This window comes from Piliocolobus tephrosceles, chromosome 7, assembly GCF_002776525.5.
Source record: "Piliocolobus tephrosceles isolate RC106 chromosome 7, ASM277652v3, whole genome shotgun sequence".
Taxonomy (NCBI): Eukaryota; Metazoa; Chordata; class Mammalia; order Primates; family Cercopithecidae; genus Piliocolobus; species Piliocolobus tephrosceles.
The window spans coordinates 120,014,061-120,031,257 of record NC_045440.1 but is presented as its reverse complement, the minus strand read 5'-3'; the positions used below and the strand labels follow the sequence as shown (position 1 = coordinate 120,031,257).

General features: G+C 45.6%; 1 long non-coding RNA gene across 1 annotated transcript in view; it reads left to right on the top strand.

The window, feature by feature from the left end:
- Positions 1 to 2,618: 2,618 nt before the first annotated feature.
- LOC111551071 overlaps positions 2,619 to 17,197 on the top strand; it is a 19,313-nt gene continuing 4,734 nt past the window's right edge. Inside the window, exon 1 of the long non-coding RNA XR_002734263.1 lies at positions 2,619 to 2,668. This is a non-coding gene — a long non-coding RNA (uncharacterized LOC111551071). The remainder of the gene's footprint in view (positions 2,669 to 17,197) is intronic.

Genomic DNA, 17,197 nt, shown 5'->3' with positions numbered 1-17,197 from the left:
ATGGCAACTACTCAAGGCTATCACTGTAGTGGAAAGGTAGCCATAGACAGTCTGTGAATGAATGGGTGTGGCTGTGTTCTGAAAACTTTATTAATCAGGTATTGGTCTGGATTTGGCTTTCAGGGCTGTACTTTTCTGGCCCTAACTACAGATAAAGGGAAGCAGTGAGTTGTTAAGGCGAGAAGACAGAATTGGGTATTTGGAGACCTAGCTTTTGGTTCCACTTCTGCCACTGACTGTCAAGGCTCAATCTGAGGCTTAATTCACTGGATTACCAAGTTGCTCAGTGTTTTCTGCTCTAATAAACTCATATATTGAGGACAGCATGGAAGGAGCTGCTATAAAGCAACTATGCAAACATATAACATTTTTTCTAGAGCTATCATTTCTTTCATTCATTCAATGAATTTATTTTTAGCATGAATCAGTACTGTGTTGAGCTCTGAGGATATGGTGGTGAATAAGACAGATAGTGGCTTTGTCTGGATGAAGCATACATTCTCCTGGGGGTGTTTATTTTTGGAGTATTGTTATATGATTTAAATGAAAAGTGATGCTATAAGAACTATTGATTCCTTTATTTTTGACAGAAACCCCATTGTCCTGAGTAGAACAGAGCAACGTAAAGGAGTAGGTGAGTTCTCCAAACAGAACCTAACTAGAGGAGAAGAGGTTGGCTTTTCCCCAGATACCCACTGCACAGGACTTAGGATGAAGTCAGGCTTAGTTAGTATTTGAGTTTTAGCTACGGTTGTGTGTATAAGAATACCATATTCTGTTTATACAGTAGATTTGCCTCCAGCCACAGATGTTTCCGGCACCTGGTTAATTTATTCAGGAAAGGCCAATGCTCATTAAGACTCCCAAGTCCCAGAGCTAAGTTTTATGGGTGGGGAAACGGAGGTACTGAAACGGTTATGGAATTGACTCAGATCACAGCTTGCTGGATGTAGGACTCAGGCCAATGCGACAAGCCCTAGGATTGGGCTGAAGGCCTTTCTCCCTGGGACCGCCTTACTCTCCAGGGCAGTTGAGACTTCTCTGACCCACTACTCCAATTAAACCTAAGAAGCATTAGAAAGACTCGAGGTCCTGCTGGGAGGGAACCCGTTTTGACAAAGGAGAGGCTCTAATCAGGAAACCAGATGCTGCTTCAGGGCGAAAGAACTTTGGCAGCCTTGGGGCTGTGAGTCGGGAGGCTGCATCTGTCAGAGACGAGCGGCACAGTGCGGAAGCAGCCTGTCTCTTTCCTTTCGTGGGCCGGTCACTTCTGTCCCATGTGTGGCCTGTAGTAAGATTGGGTCTCAGTGGAGAAGGGTCCTGGTACCAAAATGGATTCCTGCTGAGATGGTTGGGATCATCTGCCACTTTCAATGTTTCTGAGCCCATCCAGTGTTGGAGGAAAATGACTTAGCCCTTCACCCCCATCCATGGCAGAGGTTACCAAGCAGGAGAGCATATCAGAATCTCCAACAGTGGGGGCACGGTTGGGGGATTGGGAGTGTTAGGTACAGTTTGAATACCTTTATTTAATACTATAGTTCAATTTTGTATTTTGGAAATGAGAGAGAGAAAAAGAGAGAACCTGTTGGTTTTGTAATTTGCCTACTTTGGCATTTGCCAAAAGTGAACTACCAACAGTGGAGCTCAGTCACATTTTCCTGGCCACTTGGCGTAACCAGTGATTCTAAACATTGTCGGAAGGATGGAAGATTTTAATGTTTATGAAAAGGAAACATGGATTTAAAAACAAAAAAGAGGATGAATGAAATAAAACCAGACTCTTTTCTAGATGCCTGGCTGATACAATAAGCCCAGAGCAAGGAATTCTGGATACTGTCATGGAGATAAGATAAAGACTGAAAATAACAAGATGTCACGTCTGTAAAAGGGCTGAGTGCCAGCTCTCATCAGGGACAAGAGTGGGTCAGCAGTTGTGCTTTGCATGGCGCTAGGAAAGCCAACTGATTTGGATTTGCCAGAACTAGTAAGAGAAGGGAGTTTCAGCACAAGAACAAATCTATACACATGACCTCAGGTCCCTGAATCTCAACTCCAGCGAATATGAAATATGTCATAGGTGTTCCTGAATGGAGTGAGGCCTGAGCCAGCCAGGGCCTCACCTCCTCCGGATATGGGGGTCCATGTTTATACCTAGTATATATATATGGGGGTCCATGTATAAACAGTATATACCTTGTATATATTGTGTATAAATACCATATTTATACCTTAATAAGGCTTCTGTCTTTGAAAAATGAGGAGGACAATACAGGTTTCCAGAACAGAATTCAGATTTACAGATGAGCGTTTTAAGCCACAAAGATTTGTTTTTTGTTGTTGTTGTTGTTTTTTTGTTTTTGTCAACACAAGAAAACTCAAACTATTCGAATCAGACAAATGAGTGCCTGTAAATTGTATAGTTCAATGCCTAACACATACTAAGTGCTCAGTAAAAGATAGCTATGTTGGTGCTGATGTTAACAATGTTGAGAACAGCTGTTTTCTTTTTTCTTTCTTTTCTTTTTTCTTTTTTCTTTTCTTTTTTTTTTTTGACAGAATCTGGCTTTGTCTCCCAGGCTGGAGTGCACTGGTGTGATCTCAACGCACTGCAACCTCTGCCTCCTGATTTCAAGCGATTCTCGTGCCTCATCCTCCCGAGTAGCTGGTATTATACGCGTGCACCAACACATCTAGCTAATTTTCATAGTTTCATTAAAGACAAAGTTTCATCATTTTGGCCAGTCTGGTCTCGAACTCCTGGCCTCAAGTGACCTGTCCACCTCGGCCTCATAAAGTGCTAGGATTACAGGAGTGAGCCACTGTGCCTGGCCTGCAGTTGTTTCCTTTAGGTGTGGTCATTCATATAACACAAACGCCCTGAGGATTAGGGCACTGTTATTGATTCTGTAGGGAATGCCATTGGAGGAGTTTCCCAGAGGCTCAGTCATGTGTGCTGTGACTGGTCCATCCTCTCTCAACTGATTTCCCCCACGTCTGCGAACATTTATGCATTTTACGCATCTTAATTGAGCACCTGTTTTGTGCCAGGCCCTGAGGAAACAGAGGGGAATAAGCAGAAACTGCTGCTTGCAACAGTGCAAATCCTATAGATCCTCAGGAAAGGGAGCCAGAGGAAGTGGCACAAGCCATTGAATGGCCTTGCAAGTCTGCCCCTGTGAAGGAGGCAGGGCAGGAAGGAGTGGTGGGGAGGAAGGGTCTCAGGCTGAAGCCCCATGCTGGGAAGGTTTTGGTTAGGTGACTACCGAGCCCTCCATGTAAGGCAGCTTGTCAGAGGAGTCCCAGAGGCCAGAAGGGCCTGCATTCAGTTCTGGGCTCAGCCAGTGGCTGGGAGTAGCCCTTGGGAAGCGTGGTGTGGGCACATTGCAGTGGTGGGTTCAGAGTAGAGCAGCTGGGGCCGTTTGTTCACTTATCTTCCCTATAGCAGGAGACCCGAGTGGCACATTTTTAGGGCTGACATACTGCCCATGGTTTTCACAGTCAGGGAGGGGAGACAGCCATTAAACAAATAATGACATCAACCGTCCGTGATTTGCAATTGTGATTGGCACCACGGAGGAGTGTAGGAGGCCGTGAGATAGTATCCTAGAGGGTTGTATTAACAAAGGTAGGGACTTCCCTGAGGAAGGGACTCCTCAGGGATGAGGTTTGGAAGACGAGCAGGAGTTGGCCAGGGGAAGGGGGGAGGGAAGAATATATCAGAGAGAGTGAGAGGCTGGAGCAGAGAGAGAGACAGAGGCAGACGGGGCGAGAGCATGCAGGCACAGTTGATGTCTGACAAATTGTCGTAAAGTTCTAGAGGCTTAAAAAAGGATCATTTTTGTTCTTAATGTTTTAATGTTCTTTTCCTTGGAATTCAATGGTTGTGTATTTTTTCAGAAAAGACTTTCCACCCACCCCAAAGCATACACTCTAAGGAGATCCAACTGAAACCTTGCACATAAAATATCAAAGGAATCAGGATTTATCTGTTCCTTGGGGGACTTTGGGGCACACTGGCTTTATGGATGGAACTTTCTTCATCAAGTCGTTAATTCCAAGGCCGTCTTAGAGTTGAAGAGAAATCCCAGTCATCTCCACTGTATTAAAAAATGATGAAATGCTGAAACAGGTTATAAAACTAGTCCTGCAAGTATATCTCAAGGACCACATATGTCACCTTAATGTTCCCAGATTAGCCACAAGAGCCTAAGTGGAAGGCTGATGGTGTCCTGTCCACCCCACCCCACACTGCTTCCCAGCCGTAGGCCCTGTGTAGTAGTTCTATGTAGGTGACTGTGAAGATGACAGAGGATCAATTGCATGCACCGATGAACAGAGGCGAATCTAGGTTGATGATGAGTGAGAGATGCCGGGAGAGAAATAGATCTTCTGAATTTCCTTGTGAGCCTTTTTCTGAAATCCATAGCATTTCTCAAGCACTAGGAAATATTTGCTGTTTTGTAGAAGAGGCCAGTGTTCTTAAAACCTGTCTCCCCTCCCTTAACTGGCCCAGCCAGACCCTCTGACCTGGGGAATTAAGGATACCCGTCATAAGAGCATCTCTGATGATTCCTGGCCACACGGGACAGGAGGCCTCACCTTGAGCTCTGACATTGTCTGTTTCCATTGAGTTTCTGCGCCGCTGTTTGGGGACTGCTGTCTTTTTTTCTTCAGCTTTAAATATATTAGCAATATGTATGAATCTCAGCGACCTTCTCTTGGAGAATTACATTTCTATTATTACTTAAAAGAAATCAGTTCTGCATGATGAAGTGTTTACTTCTGTTTTCTGCCCGCCTATGCACCTGAAGAATGATTCTTATTAGGTTAGAAGTTGTCTAAGGCTGTATTTGCATTGAGTGTTTTCTCTGCTTTTTCTCATGAGAGGTATGCTCCCTCCCACGCACCCTCCACAGCTCATTTCCAAGTCTGCACATCTCATTGTGCATCTGCTGCTGCTCTGCTCAGGCCTGAGTAGCCGCTGACAGTGATTGGCAGAAAAGGGTTTCCAAGAATATTAAAAAAAAAAAGAAGAAGAAGAAAAGGAAGGGAAAAAGGGAGAAAAGCAAACCAACTAAAAGATGGAGAGAGAGAGAAGTTTTGCTGAAGAATGACAAAGAACAATTAGGCTTCTGCTAGCTTCATGTGACTAATGGTACAGACCAAACTCCTGGCCCTTTGAATTACAGCTACCAGCTGGCATTCCCCATATGACACCCTTATTTGGAATTGATAAATCCTATATGCAAAGTGCTGCCTGGGGTGTTTCTCGTTTGCATTTTCTCAGCCCCTACTCTTCTTTGCTTTTATTTATTTATTTAGAGACGAAGGCTCACTGTCACCCAGGCCGGAGTGCGGTGGTGCTATCTCCATTCACTGCAACCTTCGCCTCCCCAGTTCAAGTATTTCTACCACCTCAGCCTCCCAAGTAGTGGGGACTACAGGTGCACACCACCATGCCTGGCTAAGTTTTGTATTTTTAGTAGAGATGGGTTTTCACCATGTTGGCCAGGCTGGTCCTGAACTCCTGACCTCAAGTGATCTGCCCGCCTTGGCTTCCCAAAGTGCTGGAATTACAGGCGTGAGCCACCATGCCTGGCCCCTTCTTCCCTTTTAAATGCAAGAATCTGGGGTTTGTAAAGGGAATGGGTGTGAGTGGGGACACTGTTGCTTCAGTAGTAGTCCCCCCAAATTGCAGTTTGGACACAATTTAGGAGTTAGACATAATTGAGAAGCCAGAAGGCCTAGCTCTAGGGAAGGTGCAAGGCCAGCTCTCACCTTCTATTCTTTGTTGTTTCTCTGTTCTCTGTCCACTATCATTTCTTTTGGGGAAAAAAGTCTTGGGCTGTGTTCATACAGCATTAGAGAAACCACGTGGAAAATATAGGCTGCAAAGAATTATTCTCCAGGCGTTGCTGGTAGATGCTCATTGTGACTTGATCTTTCTAACATGGAGCCCTAAAAATGTCCCTCCACCTGCTGAAAAGGCTGCAGGGATGGCTCCTCATTGGTCTCTAGGTATGATTCCGACTCTGCAGTTAGATGGGCAAGGAGTCTGGTGAACTGGCCCCTGCATGCCCTTGAACCTGCTCTGGTGCTGCCTTCCCCTCAGGCACCTTATGCTTCATAGAAGGTGTGAGGCAGGGTGCAGCAAGGAACACAGGAATCAGTGTGGATTCTTGATACAGAGGGGATTGAATGAAGGGAATTGGTTACATAGGTCACAAAGGGCTGAGAAGCCAGCAAGGGAAGTTGTGGCCACGCAGAGGTTAGCAGGCAGCAAGGCACAGCTGTCAGGACATAGGCGGAAGATTGAAGATTGGGCCTCAGTCCCCTGGCAGGAACAGGAGTCATGTGGGCCTCTCATGGGGAGTGAGGGAAGAGCGGGGGGGAGGAAAGCAGGATCCACCACCAGACAGAGCTGCTAGAGTCAAGGAAGAAGGGGGGGGGATATCCTGGCTCTTTCCTTCTCTTGCTGGATTTGTCAGCTTGCCCTGCCTTAACAGAATACCACACAGTGGCCGGCATAAACAACATTCATTTTCTCAGTTCTGGAGATGGGTCAAAGATCAGGGTGTCAGCAGGGTTGGTTCCTGGTGAGGGCTCTCCTCCTGGCTTGTCGACGGCCACTTGCTCACTGTGTCCTCATGTGGCCTTTCCTCTGTGTGTGTGCGGAGCGAGATGACTCTGGGGTCTCTTTCTCTTCTTACAAGGACACCTGTCCTATCCACCCTTATACACTGAACCTTAATTCATCCTTTAAGGTCCTGTCTCCAAATACATCACAGTGGGGGTAGGGGCTCAATGTGTGAATTTGGGGGGGACACAGTTCAGTCCATATTACCTCCTATCTCTTATCAGCACCTCCCATGGGTCAAACCAGTGGCTGCCATGGGAACCTAGGAAATACATCCTACAGGACCAGCGTCTGTGTGATAACAACAACGCGTGGGGCAGACTCTGCTGGGTGACGTGGGATGTGTGTGTATGGGGGTGGTAGGCATATGCTCAAAATTGGGGTTCTATTAGAAGAGGAGTAAGTGGATGGATTCTGGCCAGGCAACCAGCAGTGAGCACCACCGACTGATACCAAACGTCTTTCTGTTTCTGGAACTTACCACACCTGCTTGTTTTGTTCATGTTTTCTCTTTACCTGGGGCCCTCTTCACCCCTTTTTCTCTACTACTCCTTTACCTGGCTGAGTTTTCATCTTCAATGCCATCTCACCTATGGGCTGAATGTTTTCATTTATTTAACAGATATGATTGAGCACTTAAGTGCCAGGCACTGTTCTGGGCTCTGGTGCTGTAAGAGTGGACAAAGGACATTCTTTGCCTTCCTGGAGCTTACGTTCCAGTGAAGTCGAGGGAGGAAATAAATAATAAATGAGCAGATGCATGGTGTTTCTGACGGGAATCAATAAAATGGAGAAAAATTGAGCAGGGTAAGGAAGACGGAGTGCCAGGGGTATGGCTGGTGTATCTTTTATGCTAGATTGACTGAGAATGCCTTACAGATGAAGAGTGGCTGGGTGCAGTGGCTCACACCTATAATCCTAGCACTTTGGGAGGCCAAGGAGGGTGGATCATTTGAGGTCAGGAGTTCAAAACCAGCCTGGCCATTATGGTGAAACCCCATCTCTACTAAAAATACAAAGAAGTTAGCCAGGCATGATGGCAGGCACCTGTAATCCCAGCTACTTGGGAGGCTGAGGCAGGAGAATTGCTTGAACTCAGGAGGCGGAGGTTGCAGTGAGCCAAGATTGCACCACTTTACTCCAGCCTGGGCAACAGAGTGAGACTCTGTCTCAAAAGAAAAAAAGAAAGAATTTAAGGATAGGCATCCTGAGGGTCGTGGCAAGCTGAATAGTGACCCCCCGCAAATATATCCACATCCCAATGCCTAGACCTGTGAATATGTTACTTTACCTGGTAAAAGAGACTTTGGAGATGTGATGAAGGATTTGAGATGGGGAGATTATTCTGGATTTTCTTGGTGGACCCAATGTCTTCCCTTTCTTGTAAGAGGGAGGCAAGAAGGTCAGAGTCAGTAGTAAGAGATGTGATGACTGAAGCAAGAGGTTGGAGTGAGGCAAGGAAGGGGCCAGGAACTAAGGAATGCAGGAGGACTCTAGGAGCTGGAAAAGTTGAGGAAGCAGATGCTCCCCTGCAACTTCCAGAAGGAATGCAGTCCTGCTGCTGCCTTGATCTTAGATTTCAGACTCCAGAACTGCAGAACAGATTTGTGTTGTTTGAAGCCTCTAAGTCTGTGGTAGTTTATTACAGCAGTAGCAGGAAATTCATACAAGGGTATTTGTGGGAAAAATGTTTCAGACAGTGCTGGTGAATTCAGGTGGGCTAAAAAAAATAATTAAAAAATAATTTTTTTTAAAAAAAGAATAGTAAGTACAAGAATAGTAAGCACAAATATTCTGGGGTAGGAAGGTGCCTGGTGTGTTGTTGATTCAATTTATTGATCATTTTTATAATAAACAAATTCATTTAAGTATTGATTGTGCACCTATCATGTGATATGCATTTTTCATCACTCCCCAACTCCCAGAACCCTAAGCTTTTCTCACTGTTAGAACAGCTAGTTTATTTGTATTTCAGTCACTTTAACTATAAACTCCTTGAGTGTAGGTGCTTAGATTTTTTTCACTGCTTAGTCCCCAATGCCTGTATAGAGTAAGCACTTAAAATGCTACACTTTCAAAATTGAAGACTTTTCAAGAAACTTCCCTCAATGCAGATAAACCCATGGGACCACAGAGTGGCCTGCAGAGTGGCCTCCTGGAGTATTTATCTGCCCATCCCTTGTCTGGATTTGTGGACAGGCAAAGAAAGAGACGGTAGGGGGCACAGATGGACTGTTCTCACGGTTTTCACAACCCTGAGCTGAGGTCATGACATATGTATTTGGGTGTCCCCTTCATCTTCGGGGCGGTACAGACTGTCCTCTGTGTGAGGGGTGTTGGTGAGTCCCTCATTAGCAGAGATGAGGATCGAGGGGCCACTGTTGCTGGTGAGGGGAGACCTAGGCTCTTGAGGTCACCACTTCATTAAAGATTTTGCTGCTTAGTTCCTGTGTAATCCTTTGTGAGCCCAGCTGCCATGGTAACTGGAGAAGTTATCAAAATCCTTCTGCAGGTCTGAGGACACAGTCTTCCCACTGTACATCTCCCTGGGGTGGTCTCTGACTCTTGTCTGCTTCCGGCTCAAGCACAAGCCTCGCCAGCTGGGGAAAGACAGCCACTTTCATCAGAACCCTTGGAAGCTGTTCAGGGGGCCTGTTTGCTGATTTTCAGCTGGTCTGCTCACCAGCGTCTTCATTACTTCACACTCCAAATACTTGAAACTGCCATTGGGTCACCCTCAGCTCCCTGCAATTAACCATTGGCTTAGAAAAATCCAGCTGTGCTCAACATTTCACTGACAATTACTGATGCAGGGAAGGAGGTCGAGGCTCTCAAGTGAGGCAGTTGTAGTTGCGGGAGGCAGGAGGAGGTGAAAGCATCCGAAGGAAGATGAAGATCTGAGTGTGCATGCAGGGGGACAGCCGGGTGCTGGGAAGAGAGAAGGGCAACAGAAGAGAAAGTGCAGAAGTGTGGAGACAGGCAGGAGGTGGCCTGAACACACATCCTTAAGGATGGGACAGGGCTCACAGGGAATGGAGAAAGGGGGTGAGAACTGGGAGAAGATAGAGAAAGGTTGAGGTGTGCTTATGGAGTACCAGAAACAGAGTGAGGGCCTCGGCATCTCATTTCCCTTCCACCTCAAGTACGTCTGTTCTCATGCTGCTAATAAAGACATACCTAGGACTGACTAATTTATAAAGAAAAAATAGGCTTAATGGACTCAGAGTTCTGTATGGCTGGGGAGGTCCCACAATCATGGCAGAAGATAAAGGAAGAACAAAGGGACTTCTTACATGGCGGAGGGCAAGAGAGAACTTGTGCAGGGGACCTTCTCTTTATAAATCCATCAGATCTCATGAGACTTATTCACTATCATGAGAACAGCACAGGAAAGACCTGCCCCCATGATCCAATTACCTCTCACTGGATTCCTCCCATGACACATGGGAATCGTGGGAGCTGCAATTCAAGATGAGATTTGGGTGGGGACACAGCCAAACCATATCAGAGTGGTAGGCATTATGATTTTTATTTTTACTGATGGGGAAATGAAGGTGCAGAAAGATGGCACAAGATGGCTCATTTGCAGGTTCTAAAGGGCAAGGTCAGGATTCAAACCCAACTTGTTCTTTCCTCACTCTGGTATTTGTCATAAATTTAAAAAGATACAAACATTGGGCAGTGGATGTGCCCCTTGGGGCTTCAGAACCCTGAACCCCAGCTAGGTCACACTGCAGTGATGGAGGACCCCATCTCAGTGACCTACTAGTCTAAGGGTTTATCTTGCACTCACGATTCATATCCATGGTGGGGGTTTCACTCGACCAGGGCTGTTGGAACATCCTCTACCTTGAATGACACGTTACTTGTAGTGAAAGGAAAAGAGAACATGAAGAGCTCTGAGCTGGCTTTTAAAGGCTCTACTTGGAAATAGCCCACGTGTTTCTGTTCATGTTTCTCTGGCAAAATCAAGTTGTCCAACCAAGGTTGCTGCCAACAGGGAGATAAACAAACCTTTCCCTAAGAAGGGCTTTGCATGCTTTTGAATATCAACATGGTTGACCACAGACAGCTAGCATATATTCTCAGGGCTTCACCATTCCCTAAAACAATTTTGCCTTGGGCGTGGCTGGAACATGATGGGCCCATGCCAGGTCTGTGCTGGAACAGGAGCGCACAGTAGGAAGACAGCCTGCAAGAGTCCGTTAGGACCTGGCTTCTGCCATGAAGCAGCTATGTTACCCTGGGCTTACTCAGTGTATTAGTCAGGGTTCTCTAGAGGGACAGAACTAATAGGATAGATGTATATATGAAGGGAAATTTATTAGGAGAATTGACCCACATGATCACAAGGTGAAGTCCCACAATAGGCCATCTGCAAGCTGAGGAGCTGGGAAGCCAAAACCTGGTTTTGTGTCCCCAAAACCTCAAAAGTAGGGAAGCTGACAGTGCAGCCTTCACTCTGTGGTCGAAAGCTCAAGGGTCCCTGGCAAATCACTGATGTAAGTCCAAGAATCCAAAAGCTGAAGAAGATGGTGTCTGATGTTCAAGGGCAGGAAGCATCCAGCACAGGAGAAAGATGGAGGCCAGAAGACTTAACCAGTCTAGTCTTTCCACGTTCTACTGCTCTGGATGTGCTGGCAGCTGATTAGATTGTGACAACCCAGATTTAGGGTGGGTCTGCCTTTCCCAGTTCACTGACTCAAATGTTAATCTCCTTTGGCAACTCCTTCACAGACACGCCCAGGAACAATACTTTGCATCCTTTAATCTAATCAAGTTGATACTCAAGTATTACATTCAGCCTCTGAGATCTTGTTTATTCATTGATAAAATGAGAGTAGTGATATCTTCCTCTCAAAGGAGATTGTAGATAGAGAGCTGAACCTATTAATCAGTCAATAAACTTTACTTTGCTTCCCCTCTTTCTGAATCTGAGTTATATTTTTCTTACTTTTCAGCATATGTATGAAGTTTGCATAAAACAGTTAAGAGAAATGATGTGTGTTGATCATTTTGGTAAGTGGTAAAAGTGGTAAAAGTGGAGTTGTGTGTGGCTTCCTCTGAAAGGCTCATTAGAATTGAATCATAGCACATCTGCATGCATTTGTAGAGATCGACCTCCGTGCAAGACCTGTGAATGAACAACAGGTGACTGGTGTGAAAAATCAGTGCAAGATAGAGTCGTCTTTGTAATGATCACTTTTGCTTGACAATCTTGAAACAGAAATAAAGCCCAAGAGAAAATGGGAACTTGAGTGTTAGTTCCTCACTCATAGGAGAGCCCAATAATTGACTTTATTTTGCACTACAGTGCATAATCCCAGCATCAGAGAAGCTGATCATGGCCATTTAATGGAACTTCTTTTTAAAAAAGCACAGAAGCCAGATGAACTCTGGAGCTACTTAGAGCCTGTTGGTGTTTTGCAAGCTGTAGTTGTTGATGTATTTCCATTGGCCAGCAAGATTTCCTGGCATATGTTGTCCAAGAGTTTTGAATAACTAGCATCACTCTGTCACCCCTCATGGCCCTCGAAGATGTTATCACCACGAGGCCTTCCTACCACCCACTTTGTGTTCTCTCTTTCTTGAGGCTGTAAAGCAGTTTTTCTGGATATTTCTGAGGGTGACCTTGAGAAAACACCCCACCTTCTTTTAATCTTATTTCTTCATTTACAAAATGCACATAATTGATAGTACCTAGGGTTGTTGTAAGGATAGAATGAGATCACCTTTTATTTAATTTTTAATTTTTGTGGGTACATAGCAGGTGCATATATTTATGGGTTCCAAGAGATATTTTGATAGAGACATGCAAAGCATAATAATCACATCAGGGTAAACGGGGTATCTATCCCCTCAAGCATTGATCTTTTGTGTTTTCAACAACCCAGTTAGACTTTTTAATCATTTAAAAATGAACAATTCAATTATTTTTTACGATAGTCAAGATTATCTTCAAGTTCTTTTCACAAGGTCTGCACATAGTAAGGCCTCAATCACCACTTTCTTCTCTCCCACTCCATACTTCCACATCTTCCTTTTTCTCTTCCTCCTCCTCTTTTTCTTTCTTTCCTCTCTTTGTCTTTCTCTTTCCTCTCCTTTTGTTTGTCTCCCTCTGCTTCCTCCCTCCCCGCCTTCCGGTTCCTCCTAGTTATTGTTTGCTATTAAAGAGACTTCAGTCAATATCACGCTATATTAAACTTCTTTGTGGTTTGTTCTAATATTCTCTGTTCTAAACATGACATGTTTCAGTCACAGTCTCAACGAGAAGCAGGTGACATAATTGAATTGGATATATTGAAGAGTCTTTAATACAGGAACCATTCATAAAGGTTTGGGAAGGGAGTAGAGAACCCACAAGGCATATAGCGAAACTCTGTGCCTAGTAGCAGTAGATGTCAGAGGTACCCCTAGGTCTTGAAGAGGCACTGGGAGTGCATCTGTTTAGTTTTTTTTTTTTTTTGAGACGGAGTCTTGCTCTGTCGCCAGGCTGGAGTGCAGTGGCGCGATCTCAGCTCACTGCAAGCTCCACCTCCCGGGTTCAAGCCATTCTCCTGCCTTAGCCTCCCAAGTAGCTGGGACTACAGGCGCCTGCCACGACACCCGGCTAAGTTTTTGTGATTTTAGTAGAGACAGGGTTTCACCGTGTTAGCCAGGATGGTCTCAATCTCCTGACCTCGTGATCTCCCTGCCTCGGCCTCCCAAAGTGCTGGGATTACAGGCCTGAGCCACCGCGCCCGGCTGCACCTGTTGACTTTTGCAGTCATAACCAACAACCTGGATATTTCAGTGGCTTATGATAACAAAAATCATTTCTCATGCATGTTGCATGAGGGCTGTAATTTGGCTGTGGTTCTGCTGGACTCTGCTGGGCTTGGCTGGGCCCGACATGCCTTTTCATTTGAGAGCGCAGGCTCACAGTGGTCTCACGTCGGGACATGCTCTTCTCATGATAGAGGTCAGAAGCACCAGGGGCAGAGCCACACCATGCAAGAGCACATTAAAGCTTCTTGCTCCCGTGAGACAGATGTCACGCCCGCTAACATTCCATGGACTATAGCAAATCAGATGGCCAAGCCACAATAAGTGGGGTGGGCCCTGAGAGAGAGAGAATCAGTATTGTGAGCAAATGTACACTCTATCACTGGGACGGAGTGTTTACTGGAACTTGGAGGCAGAGAGCATTGTGAGAAGGCAGCCTGACAGAAGCTGAGACCTTGCCAAGGCTGCAGCCAACCGTGGAGCATGCAGAAAGGATCTGCGGGAACCAACAGCCCAAGCCCATCTCTTCCCTTTCGCTAGTCTCTGGTCATTCCCCCTTGTGGCTGTACCCATCTGAAAGCCAAAGGCAAGAGACTTTGTTCTGTGTCTCTTAAAGGCCAGCTTCCTGGGACAGAGAACAGGGTGGGTGGCAAAGGGCAGAGGGTGAATCTGGAGAGGCACATGAGATGATTTGATCATAATCGAATTCATAAGAAAGACATTAAAGTTGCAGAAAATGTGCCACAAAACATTTCTTAAAAACTAGCAGCTCCTCATTTCTAAATGACTTAGGAGGAATTCCAGGCTGACTGTTCGTAAAGTTAAAATGGGGGAAAAATTAAGATGGCAATAAATCTTCCATGAGTTTGTGCTATAAATCTACGGGAAAACCCTTTTGGGTGACATAAGGCATAACCTTTAACAGCTAATAGTCTTGAAACTGTTTGCATCTGACCGTTCTGAGTCCCTAAGTGGTTTCCATTCCAACATTGTCATTTATCTTGTGATATTTACTTTATTGTGGTAAGTTGCAATGTTTTTTTTTTTTTTTCTTCTCAGAGAGTCTGTGATAAAATAAACTCACCAGAGTAAGATGAATGCCAACTTATTAAAAAGTCTCTCTTAGAAGGGAATGGAGCTATGCTGGCCCGGTAAGAGGTGAGAGAGTTTTGCCTCCTTCAGCCTCAATCTACAGGAGACGGTTACCTATGCTTTTATGAGCAATTACAGCTAAGTTCATATAAGATCTCTAAATTTTGGGCCGGGCGCAGTGGCTAACAGCTGTAATCCAGCACTTTGGGAGGCCAAGGTGGGTGGATCACCTGAGGTCAGGAGTTTGAGGCCAGACTTGTCAAGATGGTGAAACCTCATCTCTACTAAAAATACAAAAAAAATTAGCTGGATGTGGTGGTGCACACTTGTGTTCCCAGTACTGGGGAGGCTGAGGCAAGAGAATAGCTTGAACCTGGGAGACAGTGGATGCAGTGAGTGGAGATCGTGCCGCTGTAGTCCAGCCTGGGCGACAGAGTGAGATCCATCTCAAAAAAAAAAAAAACCTTGGCCTCCCAAAAAAAAAAAAACCCTCAAAATTAAAAAAGACTTTTGAGAAAAGAATGAAAGAGGGCATAAGATCTCTCTAACGTCTTCCATCTTTCTGTTGGCCTTTCTTTCCTCGAATTCTTTCCTAATTCTTCTAAGACATGGTCCCCTCATGTTTTCCTGATTGTCCAGACACCCTAGACTCTAGGACCCTCAGTTCTGCCTCAGGTCAGCTTTCTGTAGCAGGAGGGGAATGTTCAGGATCTTCTTTCTGTATTCTCACCTCTGCCTAATGGAGTTGAAGAATTTTCCATCCTTTCTGTTGATCTCGCCCTTCCCTCTCTCCCTCCCTGCCTCCCTCCCTCCCTCTCTCCCTCCCTCCGTCCCTTCCTTCCTTCCTTCCCCTCCTTTCCTCTCTCTTTCTCTCTCTCTCTTTCTTTCTTTCTCTCTCTCTCTTTGTTTCTTCAGAGTTTAACTTTTGTTGTCCAGGCTGGAGTACAATGGTGGGATCTTGGCTCAATGCGACCTCTGCCTCCTGGGTTGAAGCAATTCTCCTGCCTCGGCCTCCTGAGTAGCTGGGATTACAGGGGCCCACCATTAAGCCCGGCTAATTTTTTTGTATTTTTAGTAGAGACAGGGTTTCACCATATTGGCCAGGCTGATCTAGAACTCCTGACCTCAGGTGATCCTCCTGCTTCGGCTTCCCAAAGTGCTGGAATTACAGGCATGGGCCACTGTGCTCAGCCTCTCACCCTCCATTTCTTAGCTTCATCCCAATACAAGAGAAAGTGCCTCCAATCTGGGTAGACAGAGGCTGAAGCCTTGATGGAACCTAGTCCCTGTCCTCTCTCTGCCTGCTTCCTAAGTCTCCTACTTTAAGTCCTCTGCCTCCAGTGCAGCAACCATCCCTGACGGTCCCTATTACAGGTTGGTCAGCCTCACCTATTTGACTGCTTGCGTCAGAAGCGTGGGGTCTGCTGTTCAGATCTTACCATCTCTGTTCGAGTGGGAGAAAGGCCAAGTCCATGCACCTCTGCAGATCATGTAGGTCGTCTGCATCATGGGAGTGCCAGGGGCTTGTGCTGCTTGTAAAATGATAATGTTTTTCTTATTATTTGGTGTTTGTTCCTTCTGTGATTGCTTCCTTAGTCAGTAACTCTGGAGGAGAGGGGGACCTTGAGAGTGAGATTTGAGCACAAACTTCATCTGAAACCTAAGCCCCTTCCTTAGGTTTAATATCATCCTCTTTTTCCATTCCTGCACAAATGCAGCTGAGGGGACCCCAAACCTCACCGAGGACTCAGTGTTCAAAGAACAGGGTTTCAGTTCCAGCCTTGCCATTAATTCGACTCTAATTTAGAGAGGAGACTTGGGTGCATCATTTGATGACCCTCCATATCTGTTTTTCAATTACCCAACAGGGTTTAGTTGCAGCCAACAGAAACAACTCTAGCATTTTTAATCAGGAAGAGAGTTAGGCACTCATAAAATCCTGGGAAGGCTGGAGGAGTGGGCTGGGTATTCCAGAGTGACTTCCAGAACAGCGCCACAGCGTCAGCCCACTTGGGGAGCTGCCGCCACTGCCACAATCCTGAAGCAGGAAAATCAGGAAGCAGACATGGCAAATGGTACATCCAGGAATACAACGTCCCCACCGTGATCCATGGCTGGGGAGAAGGCCATGGCAGCCATTGCCTCCAGAAGAGTGCTGCAGCTGCCAGGTCCACTTTCTCAGAACACAGACCCCCTACTCTACCATGAAATCAGCAACTGGACACTGGGACCTCTGCCACTGTTACTGCAGGAAAACCCAGGGCCCCTGTGAACCAGCCGGTCAACAGCAGCACTGGACGGACCCAAGTAGAGACTTTTACCTTCGTCACACTTTCTGAATCTCATGCAATTGTTTATGTTTGGCCAACCTAAATCCTATTTGAATTTTAACTGCAAGAGATGATGGGAAATACCAGTTTAAGTTTTTCAGTCTTTCAGTTTGGGAAGGCACACTAGGGTAACGGGCATGCTAGGATAGTGGGATTTTGGCCTGCAACCAGTAAACATACATTTAAATAAAAAGCCAGATTGTCTGTGTGTGTGTGCATGCACATGTATGCATGGTTTTACGATGTTTTACAAAACTATATTAACTCTACTAGTGTAATGCACTCTAGCCTGTTCCATTCCGTTCTGTTCCATTCCATTCTATTCTATTCTATTCTATTCTATTCTATTCTATTCTATTCTATTCTATTC